Source organism: Apaloderma vittatum, unplaced genomic scaffold (assembly GCF_000703405.1).
Source record: "Apaloderma vittatum isolate BGI_N311 unplaced genomic scaffold, ASM70340v1 scaffold2560, whole genome shotgun sequence".
Lineage (NCBI taxonomy): Eukaryota > Metazoa > Chordata > Aves > Trogoniformes > Trogonidae > Apaloderma > Apaloderma vittatum.
In genome coordinates, this window is record NW_009693803.1 from 62,315 (window position 1) to 69,869 (window position 7,555).

The window sequence follows — 7,555 nt, forward strand, 5'->3', positions numbered from 1 at the left end:
CAACTCCAGGCATAACCAGTGGAAATTACCATCTTCAAACACAGAAAAACAAATAAATAACAAACTAGCAGCTCCAGTAACAGTAGGCTGTGTCATAGCATCTGCATGTCCAGCTCTGCCCACACTTGAAGTCTAAGAATATCTTTTGGCCTTGGGTCATGGACGCTCTGAGCAGCATCCTGCAACTTAATCATTTGACTTCTTCTTTCAGCCTCATCAGACCTTTCCGACCTTGGAAAATCTGCCATGGGACACTAAAAATACCAATATACTTATCAGAGCAGGCCAGCTTTCCCAAGGCTGATTAGTTCAGAGGACCATTATAGTAAGTGATGATATTCATTTACAAACCCCCCTGAAGTTGACAAAACTTAACAAAGTTGAGATTCCCTGTCCTCAAGGAAAGCCATGGAGAAGAACAGGTGGATTCTGTGTAAAGCCTGTGGAGTTAATTTCTTACTACATGCACGCTTGGCCATCTGGAATGATTTGTATGGCCCTCAGATAAATCGAGGTATTCTGCTCCCACATGCGTGACTCCACAGAGAACACCATAAAGAGAGAAAACTCCGAGGCGCTCATTAACAGTTGGACTAGTGGTACCCAATTTGAAATCTGAATTTGGATGAAAATCCAATTTGGATTGAAAACTGAAATCTGGATGGTCTCAGTTTGTAGAGTGAAAAGCAGATACTCTAGGTGGAATAATTTTTTTTTCTTTATATTTCATATTTTGGTAACTTAAGGATAGGTGAAGCAAAATAACCCACTTGCTTCGAAGATCTAACTGTAGTTGCTCTGGCAGCAAACAGCACACAACTCTTGTCCTTTAGTGCTCACTAGTCCTTGTACTCCCTCTAATACTTAGGTTTCTCATTCATACTAAAACCTAATTTGTAGAGGCATCAATGGATTGGCAAAGGTTCCTGTATTACATCTGACTGCGGAGACAGGCTGTGGAGAAATGGATCTCCATGACAAACAATTATGTTCAGGATGTTCTAATGTAGCTTTGTGATTTCTTTTTATCAGTCTTGGGCTGGACCAAAACTGTTGTAAATTAATTTGAAAGCAAGTCTTTAACCAAAAAGTTTAAAAGTATCAGAATATGTTCCTGATTGGAGACGATGGTCATATTGACAAAAGTACACCACTTTATTACTTATGTGCACTAGCATTTCTGTGCATCTAGAATATAACAGGTACACAGCTCTGGCACTGAAAAGTATTACTTTCCCAGTGGAGAGACTGGCATCATTAATGACATTTTACATCACTGCACTCACAGTTAAATGCTTGTCTATGCTGCTTTCAGTAGCACAGACTGATGTACTGGATAACAGCCAGTACTTACCATACCGGTCTTAGAGCAGCCTAATTGAAGTGGAGATTTGTGTCCCATTTTATCTCTCCTCAATTTTATGCATGTTGCAAATGTACCATCCCCAATGTTTACCTGCACCCTGAGAAAGTCCTCTGTGTCTGGAGTTGTCTCACTGTGGGACGTTTTCTGTACTTGGAGAAGGCTTCCCAAGAGTACAGTAAACCAGAAGAGCAGTTCCCAAAGTTTTCTGCTAGCTCTCCACATTCCTGCAGACTACATGCAAGCTTATCATCAACTCACAAGCTGGAAACCAGCACGAGGTTAGTATGACCAGTACAGTGCCTCCTGCCATGCTCCAAACCAGCTGTGAGTTGCAAGTCATCAGCTCCTGCACCAGCAGTGACCATGGACGAGATCTTAACAGTGATCAGAATAGGGTCTGCAAAGGATTTTCTGAACACTCTTCTCCACACGGAATCATGGAACAATTCAGGTTGGAAAAGACCCATGTGATCATCGAGTCCAACCATTGACCCTACACTACAAGTTCACCCCTAAACCATATCACCCAACACCACATCTAAGCGACACTTGAACACATCCAGGGATGGTGAAACTACAACTCCAAGAGGTAGCTCCAAGAGGTTTGATACTGAGTAAACATCTAAGTGTGGAATTCCCATAGAGTATTGTGGGGTACTAGTTACCCTCTCCAAAATATCTGGCTTACTAACAGACATACAAATCAAAACTAAAATTATGGCATATTCAAAAATTAATCCCCCACGTGTATATTCAGGATTAAAATAGGGAAGTCTTTGTCTCCAGGTGCAGTTTCCTGACATCTGGGATATCAGCAACTTGGGAACAAAGGCAGTTGTTTGGTATCTGTCAAATGGGTACAACTAGATAAGAAGAGGGGTAGCACCCTTGGGTCTTTGATATCTCAAGTGGCCATCTGCAAGCGGCAGCTGCCTGTATCGCTGTTGCTTTACTTGGAATAGCAATAGTTGTCAGTGACAAGGTATTGCTATTCAATTTTCTATAATCAGTTGTCGAACTCTACTAATCATCAGGTTTACAAACTAGAGAGACTGGAGGATTATAGGGGGAAAAGGGTGCAGCTTGCTATCTCCCTGTTGTCAGATCGTCGATCACTTCAGTAATGTCAGGTTCATGTGGGCTGACAGAGGGATGTGAAAAGGCCGTCACTGCAGATCAATAGCACAGGAGCAATCTGCAGGGTCCTAGTGCGAGCACTTTCCGCCCCACGGCTACTGAAGTACCACTGAGCCAAATACCAACTCCTGCCTGCTAACACACCAAATGCCAGTAATACAACCTCTTCGTTTCCTCTGGACCGGGAGCAAAGAAGTTAACCGCGCTTTCCTGCAGAGGTAGGTAGCCTGCATTTTTCCCAGGCCCTTAATCTTCTCCTTTAGCAATTCTACCAGTTTCAACCAAAGCTGGTGGGCAGTCTGTGCAGTGTTGCCCACAGCACAGTTTTACCTGCTCCAAAATGGGTCTCCACAGAACTCAGCTGACTGCTCCTGGCCTCACGCGCTTGAGATGGTAGCTAGTGGGGGCCCCCACGGTGGCCCTGAGCCCAGAGACTGGTCTTGAAAAAGCTTTGAAAAAGCCCCAGAAAAGAGCTTTTCTTCGGCCCTTTTTTCTGCGGCACCTCTCCCCAGTGCAGTCTTACCTGCTCCGAAGTGGGTCTCTGCAGAACTCAGAAGACTTCCATTGTGGCTAAAGTGAATAATGCCGCTTTGATTGGAATTGGTTACACTCATGCCCTCCGACCTGGTGTAAAGCTGATGCTCTCAGGTTTGATTGACAGCAAGAATTTCAGTGCCGGAGGACACAAAGTTGGGCTGGGATTTGAGCTGGAAGCTTAATGCAGCTTTAAGTAAAACAGGTGGTACTCTGGAAGATGAAGGAGAAGCGTGCCCAATGTGTTTCGGCCTTAATGTTACTCTGAAATTTCAAGCGTGAACTTTCTGCTCTTCCAAAGAACCATCATCATCATGGCTAGGCTTTGTGAATGAAGATATGGGAAGGGCTCTACCCACACTTGCCACAAGCGCGCTGATGGCTAAAAAGGCCGATGCGGGACAGGCAAGTCCGGCTGCAAAAGGCACAGCGGAAAGTCTCCTTAGGCGGTATTGGCGAGGCGCGGTTCTTTCTGCGTTGTCTTTTCTCCTCGAGACTAATTCTACATGTGTTCTCAAAGGAGGCAGCTCCGTTATGGATGATGTGTCTCCACGTCTCCCAATTCGCTTTAACATAGTCCTTTGATGTCGTCCGTTTTCTCCAAATTGAGCAGTCCTTCATTCATAAAACCGCGTGGCGCCCTTGCAAGTGTCCGTTACAACTCTCAGTTCCAGGGCCATGCTTTCGTTCTTCCCACCCAAGTTTTACAATTCAACCGATAAACATACTTAACTATAACCATAACCATAATAACTATTTTAACATTAACCATATCAACAATTTAACCATGCTGTTTTTAGTCTAAATGAATATAACAAAACTAAAACATGTTCCCGATTGAGGTTACAACTGTATTTCTGGCATTGGGGGATTAGGAAGAGAAGGAGGTTCTTGTCTATCAAAACAATTGCAACAAAAACAACATCTACCACAAAATTCATAAAACTCATCACTGCATCACCAAAGCACACATACGAAAACAACGAGAGCAAATGAGGCTGCCAAGGCCAAGACAAGCATAACATGACTGACTACTACCTCTGCACTCATCTTGCCTCCTGCGAACTTGGCAATGCTACTCTGCTGTCGGGGTTGGGGTCTTTGTATGCAGTGCAAAATGAGACCTCCATGCCCCCAGCCCAGTGTGCATGCATGTCTTTTCTTTTTTTTCTTTTTTTTCCACACATCTTCTATGATGGTAGTTGCATTGGGAACAGTAGTGCAGCACTCTCAATTAATTCAACATATCGCACACTTCCCATTTCTTCAGCAACATATCCAATACTAGCTAATTCAGTAGTGTTGTCTTTGTCACCTGTTGGACTTGCAAGTTTAATTCCCAAAGACAAAACTTGTCCAATTTCTTAATATTTATACTTGCCAAGACAAGATTGTGGTTTTTTGTTTTGGGTTTTTTGTGTTGTTTTTTTTTCCAAAACTGTTTTATACTGTATAAGCACATTGCTAGGAAGGAGAAAACATCTTTGAAACCAAAAAGCATCCACTGTCCCCAGGTATTCTGAAATCAGAAGGGACAGTGAACTCTCCTTCTTTTCAATGTGAGAACCTATTAATTCAGACATACTACAAACATAAAGGTGAGAATATATTTTCCCATCAGAACATCTATATCAAACCCGTTGGGGCATCACTAGAAGCGACATGGCAATCACTATGACATACATACTTTGGGCCTAACATTTTATATGCTATACTGTGATTTCAGCACAGACAACTCATTTTTAGTGTGATGCAAACTAGACAAGAGTATCCAATGCAATCATGCTTGTCCCAGTTAGTACATTTTAGTACAATTTTTGTTAGTACAATTTAGTAAAATTTTTGGCAAAACTACAACTCCAAGAGGTAACTCCAAGAGGTTTGATACTGAGTGAACATCTAAATGTGGAATTCCCATAGAGTATTGTGGGGTGCTAGTTACCCTCTCCAAAATATCTGGCTTACTAACAGACATACAAATCAAAACTAAAATTATGGCATATTCAAAAATTAATCCCCCGCGTGTATATTCAGGATTAAAATAGGGAAGTCTTGGTCTCCAGGTGCAGTCTCCTGAGACCAGTTTCTGAGCAAAGTTGGTGGGCAGTCTGTGCAGCATTGCCCAGAGTGTCCCCAATGCCACTGCATTTTGCCATAGGTCATTCCCTCCCAGAACATAGATTTGCTCAGGTTACCCTCGAGAGGGCCCAAACTCCTGAGGAGGGAGCCGGTCAGGGTATGATCTGTAAATCTGCGCCCAGTACCGTCCCCTCTCACCCACTGCTTGGATACAGGCTGCTTTTTGCACAGATGCAGTCAAATCCAAGAATTCTGAGGTTTTAATAACAGGGATGTTTCCTCTTTCTTGGTAATCTATGCTGCCCATACAATAGGCAGCTCAAACATTTAATAAGTGATTATGATCACTGAGTATAGTGGTTAAAAACACACCAGAACCCAAATATCTTCCTGCTTGTTCATTACTTAATAGGATTAAGTCTCCCCCTATAAGAGACACTCTCCATGAGTGTTCCACTGGATGCATGGAATACTTTTCCGGCAGCTTTGCCAACTCAGCTGAAGACTCTGGGACGGTTTGCAGAGTAGTGTGAACATCGTCAACTCCTTCATTTGCAGTTTTGGCTTTGATCAGTGATTGTATGAACACAGGTTCTGGGGTAAGATCATTGTCAGAATTTTCCACCAGTTCACTGGTGTCCTCATACCAGATATCTCCAACATATGCTACAGAATCTTCACTGTGTATTAATTTGCACATTGCTTCAGCCAAGGCCATTTTTCTCACTTCTGAGCAGAGATCAACTGCATTTTAAGTTCACTGTTTTCAATTTCTAAGTTCTTAACTTTTTGATTTTCAGTTTTAAGGCTCCAGTTTTCCAGACCAAGATCCGTTGAATACTTTTCAGGGGCCATAGGTGTTTGAGCAGTTGTTATCTCCTACTTAATGAATTTTAATTTTGTCCCACCCTTCCCCTGAAAGGGTGGCTCTGCCTTAGGGCATCTCTTTCGGTTTTTCCACATTCGAGTGAGTTTTTCCAAAGCTACAGCAGGTAGGCCATGCATCACATCTCATGGAATTCCCTTTTTGATCCCTTCAGCCCACAACAAATTTCTTTTTGTCCCTAAATTTCGGGGACAGTCCTCCCCCATCAATGAGACTGGCCAAACATACTTAGTCTCAGATTCTTTGGGACTCCTCCCAAATTCCCTTTTCAGTTTAGCTAAGTCAGCATCTGAATAAGGAATTTCCTTAGTCTCAACAAAAGGTCAAAACTCTTCATTATCATCATAACTATATTCTGTCTTAGAAACCAGATGCGAGCAAGGAACTCCTTCTATCCTAGACTTAACCTGTCCGAGATCCTGTTTGGGGTAAATAGGGGCTACGCGCCAACTCCCGGCTTCTCTCATTTGAACTTCAGCTTCCACTAAAGTGTCACACCGCGCAGTAAGGAATTTCCTTAGTCTCAACAAAAGGTCAAAACTCTTCATTATCATCATAACTATATTCTGTCTTAGAAACCAGATGCGAGCAAGGAACTCCTTCTATCCTAGACTTAACCTGTCCGAGATCCTGTTTGGGGTAAATAGGGGCTACGCGCCAACTCCCGGCTTCTCTCATTTGAACTCCACCTTCCGCTAAAGTGTCACACCGCGCAGACAATTCCCCCCACAAAGCATGTTGCAACTGCACATTTTGATCTTCCTCCTTCTTCAACTTTGCTTTAAAATCATCATTCTCAAATTTAAGATGAACGACCTGAACTAGCAATGAATCAACCGAAGTTTGCAACAACGTGATCAATTCACATTCCTGAGTCTGACAGTCAGTTCAGATCCACACCGCTGCTGCCAAACTACCTTCCAATACTGCACAAACAATAGATTTTCCTTTACCAGCCGTAATTCTGGCATCTTTTAGCAATGAACATATAGAGTCTGTCACACTCTGCAAATTGTACCAGTTTTCTTTAGCCCAGTCCTGTCCTGGTACTGATGGACGAGAATCAAGGGTTTCTAAAAACATAAGCAACACTTTGGGACTATCCAGATGAGGAAACTCCTCGCTTCTGGCAACCACTACAGACATTCCGCTGCAGAGACAAGGCATAGCACCTCAGGGAGGAAATGAACTTATTTTCTATAATCACCCCAAAACCACCCCTAAGAAGTAAAGCAACTTCGTTCCAGACCCAGGAACATTAAAATAAATTGAAAAAAGTCAAAAAAGGTTACTTGTGATACTTTTACCAGTGTGATCCCATCCTTGTACAGGGTGATGATGGCTGCATCACGGAGATCTGGTGGTAGTTCGCCTTTTGCCCAGCAACGCACAATGAGCTCGTGAAATTTAGCCTGGAGTGCTTGGCCTCTGTGCTTCCAGACTTCAGGTGGGATTCCATCAGTCCCAGCTGCCAGTTTTCACCTGCTCTATGGCCTTGAGAGGCCCCTAGAGTAGGGGCTATATCCAATTCGCTTTTCACCAGCTGTTGTGTA